Genomic DNA, 15213 nt, shown 5'->3' with positions numbered 1-15213 from the left:
TCAGTGGTAACCTTAAAATCAAAACATTTACTCACACAATACAGCCGACAGTCCTTTCTCTCTACCAAACCTAAAATATTCAAATAAATTAGTTAATGTGTTTTGGTACATTATGTTTAATACAAGTTGTTATACTAGACAAATATACATGGAATGTGCACTTTAGTTATAAGTCAACACAAATAATTTTAGGGCTACCAAGTCCATTTCTATAGATGTTAAGTTATTTGTAGGTAACCTGACTGAAATTCAAAGTTAACACACATTAAAACCAGTAATTACATACTACATATAGCAGAGTTTGCTTGAATTTGTGAGTCGTCTCAATGTTTTCCCAAGCTTGATTGAGTTGAGATGAAATATTATTCTTTTATTATTCTTTTATAATTAAATATTATTATTATAAGTCATATCAGTAAAAGATAATGCTGCGTTTACAAAACATTTTGTCTCATTCAAAAATATTAGATCAACATTATCAGATCAACATACTTTTTCATTGATTTATCCTAAATACTATGTTGCATGAAATTAAATGTTTAGTTTTAGTTAAATTAATTTAAACGCAACCAGGTTACTTATTTTTTATTAGTTGAATCAACAATTTTTTTTTAACAGTGCAGTATTGAAGGATATCAAGATAGACAACCTGTGTAAATACACAGAAAGAGTAAACAACAGGGAGAGTATGCGCATGGGTGCCTCAGGGAGTTTCTGTGTGAAATAAGAGGCGGTGATGAACAAAAAGAGAATGGGCAGGTTTTAAAGATTTAAACACGCCGGTTGCCACTTTTTGTTAATAAGATCAGCTGGTCTTTGTTCTAGACTGGACTAGAAACAAAAAAAAGAAACAATGAGTTAAGTGTCATCAGCATAGAAGTGGTAAGAGAACCCATGAAATTATATTCCTCACATCAGGACAGCAAGTGTAGAGTTAGAACAGAGGACCAAGCACAGAGCCTGGTGCAACACCAGTGGAGAGTCTACACGGAGCCGATGGTCTGTCGCTCGGTCACTTTTGGATGGAAGGAAGGTTGAGGTGGATGTAAAATCAGGATAATGGTTTTAATAAAAAGAACCAACCTGGTGAGGAACACAAGACAGACAGGTGGTAAACACACAACAAAGAAAGGAGAATCAAAACAAAAAGAGACAAGAAAACAGAGTAGGAGCACCTGACAATCATAACAGACAGGTCCAGGCTAACAATGGAAAAAGTCTAAGGAAGGTACAAATACAGAAAAGGAAAGGTCAAGGTGGAACAGTTTGATTAGTATTCAAATCTTCCTCCTGGTGAAGGTAGCAGAGCATTGATCACAGCATCACAGTAAAAGTACAGACCCCAACACAGGGGGCTTAGCTGAACACATGGCATAATACTTGATTTTGCCAATGCTGGACAATATGCAGTGAGTCCATGGGACACCGCCTGCTTTACCCTTTCAGCTCAGCAAAACCCGTCACGTCCGTGTTTTCAGCAGAAAGTGCTTCCCATTTTTCAGGGTAAAGATCATTTAACATGTTCCTCTGTTTACATTTTCCTTCCTACATCTGCCTTTTACTGACATTCTTAAAGCTATGTTTTCTTATGTGTTATCAGATGAACGTATGAAATGACCTACTGACCAAATTTTAGGTTAACAGGACCAGACCACAATGATCACTTTTTGCCCCAAAAATTAAAACGTCTGAAAAGTCTTTTTCACCAGCTTCTTTAAACTGAAATGACCAGTCTAACTTGTATATTTACACACAGTTACACACTCCAGTTTCACAAAACACAATAACGACAAGTCTTTGCAGTGGTTTCATTGAACTCTTTATTTTCTGCATTATCCTTTCTAGTCCTCTTTCCTCCTCCTCAGCCTCCCTCCATCATCTCTCCTCACTTTCTATTGCCAGGAAAGCTGAATCTGAAACACACACACACACACACACACACACACACACACAGTTTAAATGCAAGTTAAGCTTTGATTTTAACATACAGTATTAAAACTCAGTGCTACAGAAGAGCTTCTCCACCAAGCATGCTGGTTAATATTTCTACAGCTCCTGAATTTAAACCAGGCTTTGGTTCTAAATGTGCTCCATTGCAGCCGGTCTGGTTCTGGTGAAGACAGACTAGTCTCTCTATATATCTGTAGCGTTTTCACAAGCTGAGATTGGTTAATACAGACTGATCGGTCTCCAATTAAACCTTCCTCAGCTCGTCAGGACTGCCGAAAGACAGAGAGGGTGGTAGTTAACGACTAAACGCGGAAACCGTTGTTTTTCTTTTGATGGATGAAGCGCCGGTCTACACTGAGCAGCGTTAGCTGTGTGCTACTTACTGAGGGGAACGTTAGCTAGTTAGCTATCAAAGTTAACCCAACTCTTAATGCTGAACATTCAGTCCTAAAACTCCCAAAATTCACCAAACATGACCTTCATAAATCGCTCATTTACAAGCAAAAAACTAAATTCAAATGTTTGCAGCCTCTCACCTCGTAAAGAACTCCACTTTTCCCCCCTTGCCACCGTTCACTGACGACCCTCAGCCTCCAGCGGTTCCACCACCTCAGTTGTGTTTTGGTCACATACTCCAAAATGTCTCCGGAAGCAGTCAGTCATCCGGGGACTTTTCTGCGTCCTGTTGATATTATATACATTTTTTACTAGATGTTTTGTTTGTAATTAACTTGATTTGAAAATAGAAATAATGTTTAATGTAAAAATAATGCTTTCCTAGAATGCACTGTCCAATAAAAGTAAAACCTTTCGGGTCGTGAGGCATCTTGGACGCGGGCTGTAAGACTGCCCACCCAATCAGAAGACGGTAGTGATATTTTCTGTGGCTGAAAACAACAATACCGCTGGCCTTAAAGAGTCGTGTTTAGCTTACTGCTTAAGTAGGAGAATATTGTGACAGGAGTTACTGTCATCTGTCATACAGTCACGCAGGATAACGTTCAGCATTTTATTTTTTACAGCGGTTCCATGAAGTGCATACTCTTTGCTGCGATCTTTGCTGCCATCTAGTGTGTTTGGCGTGTGCAGCAGTGAGGAACGTAAAACATTTTTTTAGTGTTTGCAAAGCTTTTTAACAGTTTTTCAGGATTTCGTTTGTGGCAAAAAAAAGACATTTTTATTTACAGATAAAAAAAAATAGTGAAAACTGTCGCTAAAGATAGTCAAGGATACAATTATAACAATGGCTAATGATTTAATATTCACTGATCACAATATTTTTTTTTTTATATTTTGTTTTTATGACTTTACCTGTGTAGTACCATGTCGTTTTATCATTCAATGTTATGCTTTTGGGTGCCCCGTGGTGGCGTTGGGCCGGCTCTACACCCGAAAGGCATCCGTAATCTCAAATCTCCAGCTAACTTTTGATTACAACTGGAACTGCTGCACCATGCCAGTATATGAAAAATACACAGTGAAATACAGAGAGAACGCACAAGACATGGTTTTGTAATGAAGTGGTCTGAGAGTGGAAACGCAAGACAGACATATCCAGACATTTTCCAACATGTAGTGCAAATTTATCTTCAACGTAGGTTTTAATCATTCCTGACTGTAAGCAGACACCTCCATGTCCTCATCTTTGATTCATTCATCAAATTATTCACCAAATTATGAAACCTAAAGTTCTTCTACCTGCATTGTTTTTCCTCTCTGGATTCCAAACCCATTCAACAGAAACACCACCCAAACTCCGTCTAAACCAACTGTGCTACACAAGTAATTAGTCAAACAGCCAATCATATTGGCTAATTAGCAAATCATCCAATCAGGAGAGGTGTTGAACGGAGAGTGAGTCTAAAAGAGTGGAAGAAAAATGGCTGCACTTTCAGGTAGGCTGTTCCTACATAATCAAACCACAGGAAAACATAAATATACAAGAACTTCAGCTTTAGTTGTTCAAATCTATCTTAATTTCTAAACCTCTGGAGGTGCAACTGGTAATGTTTTAAATGTTACTGTGGAAAAAAATCAACACTGCAGCTGATGGCATACATGCTAGCAGTGTTCTCATTAGCTTCATAGCTCTGTGAGCTGAACAACAAACTCCCGATTTGTATCATCTATTGCTGCCTCCTGGGGGTCTGGAGTAAGAGACTAGCCTCTCTTTCTATGCTGTAGTTTCTGTGTTGAAGTTCCAGACAAAAAGGAGAGGAGAGTTCTCCAGATTGGAACCATCAGCACCGTGTTCCACGTGAGGCATGCGGAAGCTCTCCTGCAGTCCAGCAGTTGAAACTCCTGCGGTGTTTAATTAGTGGGTTTAACTGGTTTTAAGATGTGTATGAAAATGAATTCCCAGTAGAGCTACCGGTTTAGAATGCTAATGCTTACTATGGGATTCTACTGGAAACAGCTGCATTTTGCAACTCGTTTCTACCGGAATTTCCACACCAGTACAGTAGAAGTGTTCCAGTTTCCAGATCAATTCCACTGGTGTCAACTGAAAGCAACTGGTATTGTACTGGAGTTTGATCAGATGCTGGATCAGGTTTAGGATAATGCTAATGTTCACATCAGCATGTAATAAAGTACATTAGAGGAAACTGGTGCTGGTGTTGAGAAGATGCTAATCCAAGTCCAGAAAGGCTGAGAAGGGTCAGTTTGAACATCCTGGTCTTTCTGTTTTACATATCCACATAAACCGAGACACCAGCAGAGCAGTCTGATCTCAGTCTAGATCTGATAAGTTTTGTTTAGGGTCACTAAACTCTCACTAATGAACTCAATCTAATTCTAAAAGTTTAAGGATTAAGGATTAATCACTTCCAGATCTTCGCCCTCCGGTCCTGCTCTTCTGCTCTGGATTCAGCCCTAAACTCATAAATATGATCAGCAGCAGTTCTGAGCACCTTCTCTAATGCTAACTAGATAGATAGCTTTGGAGATCAACACTTGCAGTTAGCTTATGTGCAAAGGCTAACTCTGCAGTGGGCTTTGACCACCAGGGGGCGCTGCTCGCTATTAATGGCGTGTAGTGTTAGAGATGTCAGAAGCAGCAGGTGAGGTTTATTACAAATTACAAAAGTCTTTAGTTGGGAGAGACGCTGTTGAGCTTCCACGGGTGCCTCAGGTGGAACACACACGGTTCTCTGTATCTAGAACACCAGCACCACAGACTTTAAAATGGATCTGTCTTGAGCTACGAACCCACAGGAGTCAGAGTCAGACGTCCTGATGGACCTGTACCTTTCACTGAGAATCAGGAGTTGATCTGTCCAAGCTAGCTAGCCGTGAAGCTAATGCAAACACTGTTAGCATGTATGCTAGCAGCTCCAGTGCTAAAACAGGCTAACCTTAGCCAACAGGTTTAACTCAGGCTAACAGGTTTAGCCAACGGATTTAGCTCAGGCTAAACAGTCTAATCCTAGCCAATGGGTTTAGCTCAGGCTAAAATGGGCTAACCTTAGCTAATGTGTTTCACTCAGGGTAAGATGGGCTAAGCTTAGCCATCAGGTTTACCTCAGGCTAAAAGAGCTAACCTTGCCATCAGGTTTAACTCTGGGCTAAAACAGGCTAACCTTAGCCAACAGGTTTGACTCAGGATAAAACAGGCTAACCCTAGACAACAGGCTTAACTCAGGCTAAAACGGGCTAACCTTGGCTAAAAAGTTTAACTCTGATTCAGTCAGGATAAGTCCAGCTAACACGTTTATTAAGATAAGCTAAGGCAGGCTAGCCTTAGCCAACAGGTTTAACTCAGGCTAAAACAGGCTAACCTTAGCCAACAGGTTTGACTCAGGCTAAAACAGGCTAATTCAGATTTAGCTCACGCTAAATAGATGTAGATGATTTAAGTAGATGAGTTTATAGGTGTGTTAAACTACAGCGCTATCAGTAGCGTTCTGCTTTGCAGTGCTAACGCTACACACTGAAGTGTTCTCCATATAATCTGAGTTTAATGTTCTGTTTTGCAGGTTGAGGTTCTGCCCGTGTTCTAAGTTGATGATGCTGGAATGAGAACATTGCTCTGAGAACGTCTTTAGCTCAGTAACCTGCTGAGTGACAGTAAGACAGGTGGGGGTGTACAAACTGATCTACATAGGTTCTAGAGAAATGCATTCCAGAGAGGGTGTGGTGTTTGAGTTCCTCACTCTTTGCAGATGTTCTGATGATCCTAAAGTTGCTGTTCTGTTTCGGGAACCTGGTTTCTGGATCTGTACCCCGTCCTGAAAACTGCCTGGTTCCTCATCTGTGCTGAAGATTCCTGTCTAGAAGATCAGCCTGAGCCCTTGTTTGTCTGAGCTCCTGCCTCTGTGATTGCTTCCCACAATGCAAAGATTCCAAAGCTTCATCCACTGTTTCTCCACATGACACACTCTTTCTGAATATATTTGCATATATAATGAGTGAGTAGCCAATGAGAGGTGCTGACGAAAATGAGTGTTTAAAAGGTGTGTGATGTGAGCGGTGTTCACGATGACGGTGAGGATTAAAAAAAAAAGAGTAAAATCTGAGATCTTTCCACCGTGATTGAGAAGACTAGTACTGCAGAATAAGTAGCAGCATCGGAACCAGACCCTCCACCTGAACTGGTTCTAAAAAAAAATGGGGGATATCATTTCCTTCTGTTCATAAGTTCCTGTCTTGCTCTCCCTCACCAGGGGGAGTGCAGTGTCCCCAGCCCTGGGTAACCTCTCATTCTCTCTCAGGCATGGGGCATTTCCTGACCCAGAGCGAGTCAGTGACACCCTCTAGCCCCACCCAGGGCAGAGAATTAAGAGGAGTAAGTCTGGGCTAGCCAACATGCCCCACCTCTTTCCATGGGTGGAGAACATGACATGCTGCAGAGGTTTTACACCTCTAGCCCCACCCACAGTAGGCAGGGCTTGCAGCATGCCAGTATTGAGTTCACCTCAAACCCACCCACACTGAGTGGAGAAGGAGGAGAAATTGCCCCGCCCAGACTTATAAAGTTCTGTATTTTACACTAGAGATAAGACATTTACAACTGGGGTTCACAATGATGGTGACCTTTGGTCAGTTCCTGATTGGATAACGTGGAAATATGCTAATTAACTGAGTTACCATCTACGTGAAATCTGGAGCATCAAGCTAAGATGGACGGGAGAAGCAGTGACCTCTGTTTGAGGGCAGATTCAGGTGTGCTTACTCTCTGTAATTAAAAAACTGCAGGAGGTGTGATAAGCTCCTCCCACACTGCACTCATGTGCTAGTACAGGCTGACCCACATCTGCAGCTGTTCTTTTCTCTCTATGAGGTTCTAGGTAGTTCAGTGCTGGTTTTCAGGTTCAGGGTAAGTGCCGTTGATTCTAAGCTGATTACAGACAGCTGTTCAGAATATTCTCTGATCAGTTTAACTGGAGAACTTTACTTCCTGTGTTTACTGACTTTCACACTGACGGTCAGCATTGGTCAGGTCGTCTAGGTGAAATGGTCATTTTCTGAGGAAGCCTGAAGTCTGGATCTCTCAAAATCTGAGTTTTTCCTCACGTTAGTCAAACAGGCTCTTCTAAAAAAAAAAAAAAAAATCTCCAATGGCAGGTATTTCAGTACTAGTCTTTACCTTCATGGTAACCTTTGATCATATCCCAGCTTACCTGATCTGTAAGGACCCATAAAGCATGCGGAGCATTCAACATCCAGCCTTCGTTCATCCTTCAGTCAAACAGCCGTCTGCACAACAGCGCCACCCTCAGGCTGTGATTGGAGACTGTTTAGTGAGTGGTCTTCTGATCTACAGTAGCAGCTCCAGTGCTATTCTGACTGTCAGATCCCAAACGCTGCCATAATAGATCATATTTAACCCATTTAAGACACATGTTTGTGCAAAAGTTTGCATATATTATAATCTATATATGAATATATTTGCATACTCAAACAGTAGCAAATTGAAATGAATGTAACCTGTATGTATTATCAGCTTGTGCACAAATCCAGAGTCACACAGTTTAATCACGTTACAACAATCACATTTATATGCACTGTGTTGACAAAAGTATGTGGACACCTGCTCATGCAACGTCCAAAATCGAGAGCGGTAGCCAGGAGTTTGTCCTCATTTACTGCTGTAAAATGAATTTTGAAAAAGTTGATTGCATTCAACCTTTAGTGGGAGTATCAATGAGGTCAAATCCTGTGTTTCTCCACTCTATACTCCAGACCGTTCAATACTCACACCATCTCATCACCATGCTTACTAGCTGTACTACATCAGTAATTGGCCAATCAGCCAACCAGGTAAGTTGTTGGAGGGAGAGTGTCTGTAAAGGACAGGAAGAAGAAGGCCTCCACAGTCAGGTAGGCTACTCCAACTTTATAAACGATGGAAAATTTAAAGATCAGAACAAGGACAGGATCTTCAGCACGTCCAGAGACTCTCCCAGCTTCACCTCTAAACCTCTGGAGGAGAAACTGTTCACGGTTTAAATGTTAGTTAGTTAGTGGAGAACAGGAGCAGAACAGCACTGCAGCTGCTAGCATACATGCTAACAGTGTTTGCATTACCTTCCTGGCTAGCTAGCTAGGACAGATCAACTTCTGATTCTCAGTGAAAGGTTCAGGTCCATCAGGACGTCTGACTCTGACTCCTGTGTGTTCGTAGCTCAAGATAGATCCTTTTTAAATTCTGTGGTGCTGGTATTGGTGTTTTAGATAGAGAATAACCGTCTGTGTTCCACCTGAGGAACCCTTGGAAGCTCAGCAGCGTCTCTCCCAGCTAAAGACATTTAATCTGCTGCTTCTGACTTCTCCAACACCACATGCCGTTAATAGTGAGCAGGTGCCCCCTGGTGGCCAAAGCCCACAGCAGCATTTGCTTTTGCACATAAGCTAACTGCAAGTCTTGATCTCCAAAGCTAGCTATCTAGTTAGCATTAGAGAAGGTGCTGATGACTGGATGAGACCGGAGCTCAGAGCTGCTGACCATATATCTAAACCTGATCCAGCATCACCCCAGTGCAAACTCCTGTACAATACCAGTTGCTTTCAGTTGACACCAGTGGAATTGATCTGGAAACTGGAACACTTCTACTGTACTGGTGTGGAAATTCTGGTAGAAGCAAGTTGTAAAATGCAGCTGCTTCCATTCGAATCCCATAGTAAGCATTAGCATTCTAAACCGGTAGCTCTACTGGGAATTCATTTTCATACACAGCTTAAAACCAGTTAAACCCACCAACACTCTACTGGATCAGTTCAGATTCCAAACAACCAGCTTCATCCAGTTAAACCATTAAAAATATTTAGCCAGTAGAGCTGGCTCTCTGGAGCAGATAAGCATGAAATTACAGGCACCAAGCCTAATGTCAGGAGTGAGCTAGAGGAGTATAACCCCCACCCCCCCAGCATTGACCTGTGGAGCAGTGGAACCGGGTCACTGGATTGATGGTGTTCCATCCAATGATTTTGGGATGAGGTGGGGTGGTGCTCATACACCATCCTTACCTCACTTTTTTCTTGTCACTGAATGCAATCAGATCCTCACAGCAATGCCCTGGACAGTAGAGACAGTTTCTCCAACAAAATCAGGATGCATTCTGTGTTTAAGATTCTTGCTCCTTGGTGTGATAAACCCCTCCCACACAGTACCCATGTGTTAGTTCAGGCTGACCCACATCTGCAGCTGTTCTTCTCTCTCTATGAGGTTCTAGGTAGTTCAGTGCTGGTCTTCAGTTTCAGGGTAAGTACCGTTGACTCTGAGCTGATTACAGACAGCTGTTCAGAATATTCTCTGATCAGTTTAACTGGAGAACCTTACTTTCTGTGTTTACTGACTTTCACACTGACGGTCAGCATTGTTTAGGTCATCTAGGTGAGATAGTCAATTTCTGAGACCACCTGAAGTCTGGAGCTCTCAAAATCTGAAATTTTCCTCATGTTAGTCAAACAGGCCTCTGCTAAAAACTCCACTGGCAGGTATTTCAGTACTAGTCTTTACCTTCATGGTAACCTTTGATCATATCCAAGCTTACCAGATCTGTAAGGACCCATAAAGCATGCAGAGCATTCAACATCCAGCCTTCATTCATCCTTCAGTCAAACAGCAGTCTGCACAACAGCGCCACCCCCAGGCTGTGATTGGAGACTGTTTAGGAGTTGCTCTGTCCTAGACTGTTTAGGAAATATGCTAATTAACTCAGTAAATTTGCATATTTCCACGTTGTCCAATCAGGAACTGACCAATGGTCACCATCATTGTGAACCCCAGTTGTAAATGTCTTATCTATAGAGTAACATTCAGAAAGTTATAAGTCTGGTTGCGGCCAGTTTTCCTCCCTACCCGCTCAGTGTGGGTGGGTTTGAGGAGAACCCAATACTGGCATGCTGCAAGCCCTCCTTATTTTAAGTTGGGCTAGAGGTGTAAAACCTCTGCTGCATGCCATGTTCGCCACCCTTTGAAAGAGGCGGGGGCACTTTGGCTAGCCCAGACTTACCCCTCCTCATTCTCTGCCCTGGGTGGGATGAGGAGAAGTGTTCAAGCTGAGATATATCCACCACTACGAGAAAACTAAATCCATCTACTCCGCTTCCATGTTGAAACCACCCCTTGCACCAGCCCTGGTACCTGTTTTGTTGTTGAGTTCCTCTCCCTCATCAGGGGTAGACAGAAAGTTATGAGTCTGGGTGGGGCCAGTTTTCCCTCCTTCTCCAGACCCGAGCGTCCCCCCTAGGGGGACAATGCCCCTGTACTGGGTAACCTCTCATTCTCTCTCAGGCCTGGGGCATTTACTGACCCAGAGGGGATCAGTGATGCCCTCTAGCCCCACCCAGAGCAGAGAATGAGTAGGCAGGGCTTTCAGCATGCCAGCACTGGGTTCACCTCAAACCCACCCACCCACACTGAGTGGAGAGGGAGGAAAACTGGCCCCACCCAGACTCATAACTTTCTGTATTTTACACTACAGATAAGACATTTACAACTGGGGTTCACAATGATGGTAACCATTGGTCAGTTACTGATTGGATAATGTGGAAATATGCTAATTAACTGAGTTACCACCAACATGAAGTCTAGAGCATCAAGCTAAGATGAACGGGAGAAGCAGTGAACTCTGTTTGACTGTTTGGGGGGCAGAGGGTTTACTCTCTGCTGTGCAGCTCAGTTTAACCCCACTGTGTTAAAAAAATGCAGGAGGTGTGATAAGCTCCTCTCACACTGCACCCATGTGTTACTACAGGCTGACCCACATCTACAGCTGTTCTTCTCTCTCTATGAGGTTCTAGGTAGTTTAGTGCTGGTCTTCAGGTTCAGGGTAAGTGCCGTTGACTCTAAGCTGATTACAGAAAGCTGTTCAAAATATTCTCTGATCAGTTCAACTGGTCCTGTGTTTACTGACGGTGAGCGTTGGTCAGGTTGTTAGGGTGAAACTGTTATTTCCTGAGTCAGTTTGAAGTTTGGAGCTTCTGAAAGCTGACGTTTTCGCCATGTTAGTCAAACAGGCTCTGCTAAAACTCCACTGGCAGGTACTTCAGTACTAGTCTTCACCTTCATGGTAACCTTTGATCATATCCCAGCTTACCTGATCTGTAAGGACCTATAAAGCATGAGGAGCATTCAACATCCAGCCTTCATTCATCCTACAGTGAAACAGCCATCTGCTCCACAGCGCCACCCCCAGGCTGTGATTGGTTTAGTGCATGGTCTTCTGATCTACAGTAGATGCTCCAGTGCTATTCTGACTGTTAGATCCCAAATGCTGCCATAATAGATCCTATTTAACCCATTTAAGACAAATGTTTGTGCAGATATTTGTATATATTATAATCTATATAAAAATATATTTGCATACTCAAACAAATGTAGCAAATTTTAATAAATGTAACCTGTATGTCTTACCAGCGTGTGCTCAAATCCAGAGTCACACAGTTTAATCACGTTACAATGATCACATTTACATACAGTGCATTGACAAAAGTATGTGGACACCTGCTCATGCAACGTCCAAAATCAGGAGCGATAGACAGGAGTTTGTACTCATTTACTGCAGTAACAGCCTCTACTCTTTTGGGAAGGCAGTATGCTAGATGTTGGAACATTGCTGCAAGAAGGATTTGATTACATTTAACCTCGAGTGAGAGTATCCAAGAGGTCAAGTCCTGATATTAGATCAATAGTTCCACCACTGCAACTCGTCCCAAAGGTAATAGAAACCAGTGTATCAGAGCTCGCTGCAATCAGTTAGTGTGTAGAACAGAAGCAGAACAGCACTGGAGCTCCTAGCATACATGCTAACAGTGTTTGCATTAGTTTCACAGCTAACTACCTAGAACAGATCAACTCCGTAAATTGAAGCTTTTATAGATTCTCAGTAAAAGGTTCAGGTCCATCAGGACGTACAGCTCTGACTCCTGTGGATTCGTAGCTCAAGACAGATCCTTTTTAAAGTCTGTAGTGCTGGTGTTGGTGTTGTAGATACAGAAAACTGTCTGTGTTCCACCTGAGGCACCCGTGGAAGCTCAGAAGCATTTGTCCTACCTCACCTGCTGCTTCTGATGTCTCAAACACCACACGCCATTGATTGTGAGCAGCGCCCCCTGGTAGAAGAGGACTAGGATAAAATTGGACTCTCTGGAGCAGAAAAACATGAACTGACTGGCACCATGCCCAATGTCCGGCATGAGTCACCTGGATATAAAGCCCCCCACCATTGAGCTGTGGAGCAGTGTAACTGTCTTCTCTAGAACTTTTGGGATGAGGTGGAGTGGTGCTCATCCAACATACTGACTTCTCTAATGCTCGTCATTGAAGGTGCTGAAGGTGTTGGATAGTTATTTGGCATCCTACGGCACGCCAATCTTTATGTGTTCTGTTCATAATGCTGCTTTTCAAGCAAAATTCTCCTCTTCCTCCAGTTACTGCAAGACCCTCAAACTGAGCATATTACACTACCGTTCATCTGCTGTTCCACTGGATGTTCTAAGACAAAGATGGCCACCCCACTTTTTTAATTGAAAAGAAGTTTAGCTGAGCAGACCCCAGTAAGTTTGACAATAAGTGACAGTAAGTGAACAGCATTGTCTCAGTTGTCAGTAATAAAGTGGGAATTGTGTCTAGAACTGCTGAAATGTTCTAGATAGATTCTAATAAAATATATCCCAGCACAAAGACTGTGAGGAAATTTTGAGAGCTTCATTCTTTTCAACAGCTTTCATGATTCTAACACCGTTCCAGGAACCTGGTTGTCAGCTGGATCTCATCCGCACCCAAGATTCCAGTCTAGAGGATCAGGCTGAGGACTCATTTATCTGAGCTTTTTATACTAGTATATTTAATAAAAAAAAAAAAAACCTATCAAAACCAGCAATTAATATGAGTCATTTAAAAGGCATGTGATGTGACCGGTGTTCTCCATCGCGGTGGAGACAAGAAAAAGTGCAAAATCTGAGATTGTTCCAACACGATTGAGAAGACTGGAGCCGTAGACTAAGTCTCAGCATTGGAATGAAAAAAGGTGCTTAAAACTGAGTTTTTTTTTCCTTCCACCTATAGCGTCTCTGGCTCTAGAAGCATTTTATTCTCCATTTGGCCTGGGGCACTCTCCGATCCACCGAGGACCAAGGAGCCCCTCAGACCTTACCCAAAGTGGGCTAAGAACAAGATTGCATTGATTGGGCCAACCCAACTGCTCCGCTTTTCTGAGTGGAAGACGAAGGCAGGCCAACCCCATTCTTGAGTGGGACTTGAACACACTGACACTAAGTGGAGGTCAAGACAAACTGGGCCAACTCAAATGTATATTGTTCATGAGACTCCGAACAGTTACTATTTTAAATCAGGGTTTCACACTGATGGTTACTTTTGCTCTTTTTAACCTGATTGGGTGAGGTGGAAATATGATGGAATTTTTAAAAACATGGATATATTCTATAAAACAAGAGCTATGGTGTTTATTAAGGAGCTAATAAGCTTACTTGAGAAAAAAATGAGAACATGAACCTCTTCAAACTAGATTATGTTAAGGATATAAGCATAAGACTAGTTTTCACAGTGATGGTAACTAAGATAAACAATCTGATGTCTGGAAGAACAGAAAAAAAAAACACAGCCCAGATTTGTTAAAGGATGTGTAAAAAAAAACAAACAAAAAAACAAAAAAAACATAATAATAATATAAAACATAAAACATCACACTCCAATCACCATTGGAGATCATTGTTAAGTGTGGCAATCCTGACTGCTTCCTCCCCATTCATGTAGTCCTGTATGTAGAAAGAAGTTTACTAAAGTGGCCAGTAGGGGGAAGCACAAGGCTGTGTTTTTAAAAAAGTGGCCCATGAGGGAAAGCATTAGGAAGGGGTTGAGAAAGGGGTGTGTAAAAACTTTTCAACATATAGTGCAAATTTATCTTCAGCATGATTTCAGCAGTGTACGCTTTAATGTTTCCTGACTGCAAGCAATGTCCTTATTTATGATTCATTAATTAAAAGTTTTAACCAAACCATGAAAACTAAAGCTCTTCAACCTGCAGTGTTTCTCCACTCTGGATTCCAAACTCATTCAACACTAACACCTTCCAAACATCATGCTAACCAGCAATCATGGAAGCCCTGCTTTAGTCTTTAGAACTCAGCGTTGTGTCTTGCAGTGAAAGGTGTTTAATTAGTGATAAACTTTTCCTACATGACACGCCTATTAATAGTGAGCCAATTCTTAGTTAATAGTTCATTCTTTTCTGCGGATTGTGTTCCTTCCTATTCGCTGATGCTGGAACATCAACATAACTCAGAGAATGACTTCAGCTCATTCATCTGCTGACTGACAGTAAGTGAACAGCAGCATCTCAGTAATCAAGTTGGTATTGTGTCTAGAACTGATGAAATGTCCTAGATAAAAATATCCCAGCACAAAATCCATGAGGAGAGTGTCTGATGATCGACATCTTCATTCTTTAAAGCAGCTTTGATGATTCTAATACTGCAGTTTTTTTTTTCCCTGGTAACCTGGTTGTCAGCTGGACCTGGGCTCTGAGATCTTCATCTGCTCCAAACAGTCCAGTCTAGAAGATCAGCCCGAAGAATCATTTATCTGAGCTTATCTGTCAGCCCACAGTGCTTTTGTGATTACTTCCCACAATGCAAAGCATTCACTACTTTATCCACATTCTCCCACCTTTTTGGAATATATTTTCCTGTTTAATAAGCAGCCAATCGGACATAGCAATTATGATAAGTCTTCGAAAGGTGCGTGATGTAAATGGTGTTCTCAATAGAGAAGACTGTAGCAGCAAACCAAGTCTTAGC

At 42.1% G+C, this 15213-nt stretch overlaps 1 long non-coding RNA gene across 1 annotated transcript; it reads right to left on the bottom strand.

Moving 5' to 3' along the window:
- Positions 1 to 1845: 1845 nt before the first annotated feature.
- Positions 1846 to 3318, bottom strand: LOC140561873 (uncharacterized). The gene is made up of 3 exons (XR_011980103.1): positions 3262 to 3318; positions 2487 to 2632; positions 1846 to 1913 (listed from the first exon to the last, which is right to left on the bottom strand). It is a non-coding gene; the product is annotated as an uncharacterized lncRNA (long non-coding RNA).
- Between the last annotated feature and the right edge of the window lie 11895 nt (positions 3319 to 15213).

The sequence above is a fragment of the Salminus brasiliensis genome, chromosome 9, assembly GCF_030463535.1.
Source record: "Salminus brasiliensis chromosome 9, fSalBra1.hap2, whole genome shotgun sequence".
Lineage (NCBI taxonomy): Eukaryota > Metazoa > Chordata > Actinopteri > Characiformes > Bryconidae > Salminus > Salminus brasiliensis.
This window is presented reverse-complemented; position numbering and strand designations above follow the sequence as displayed.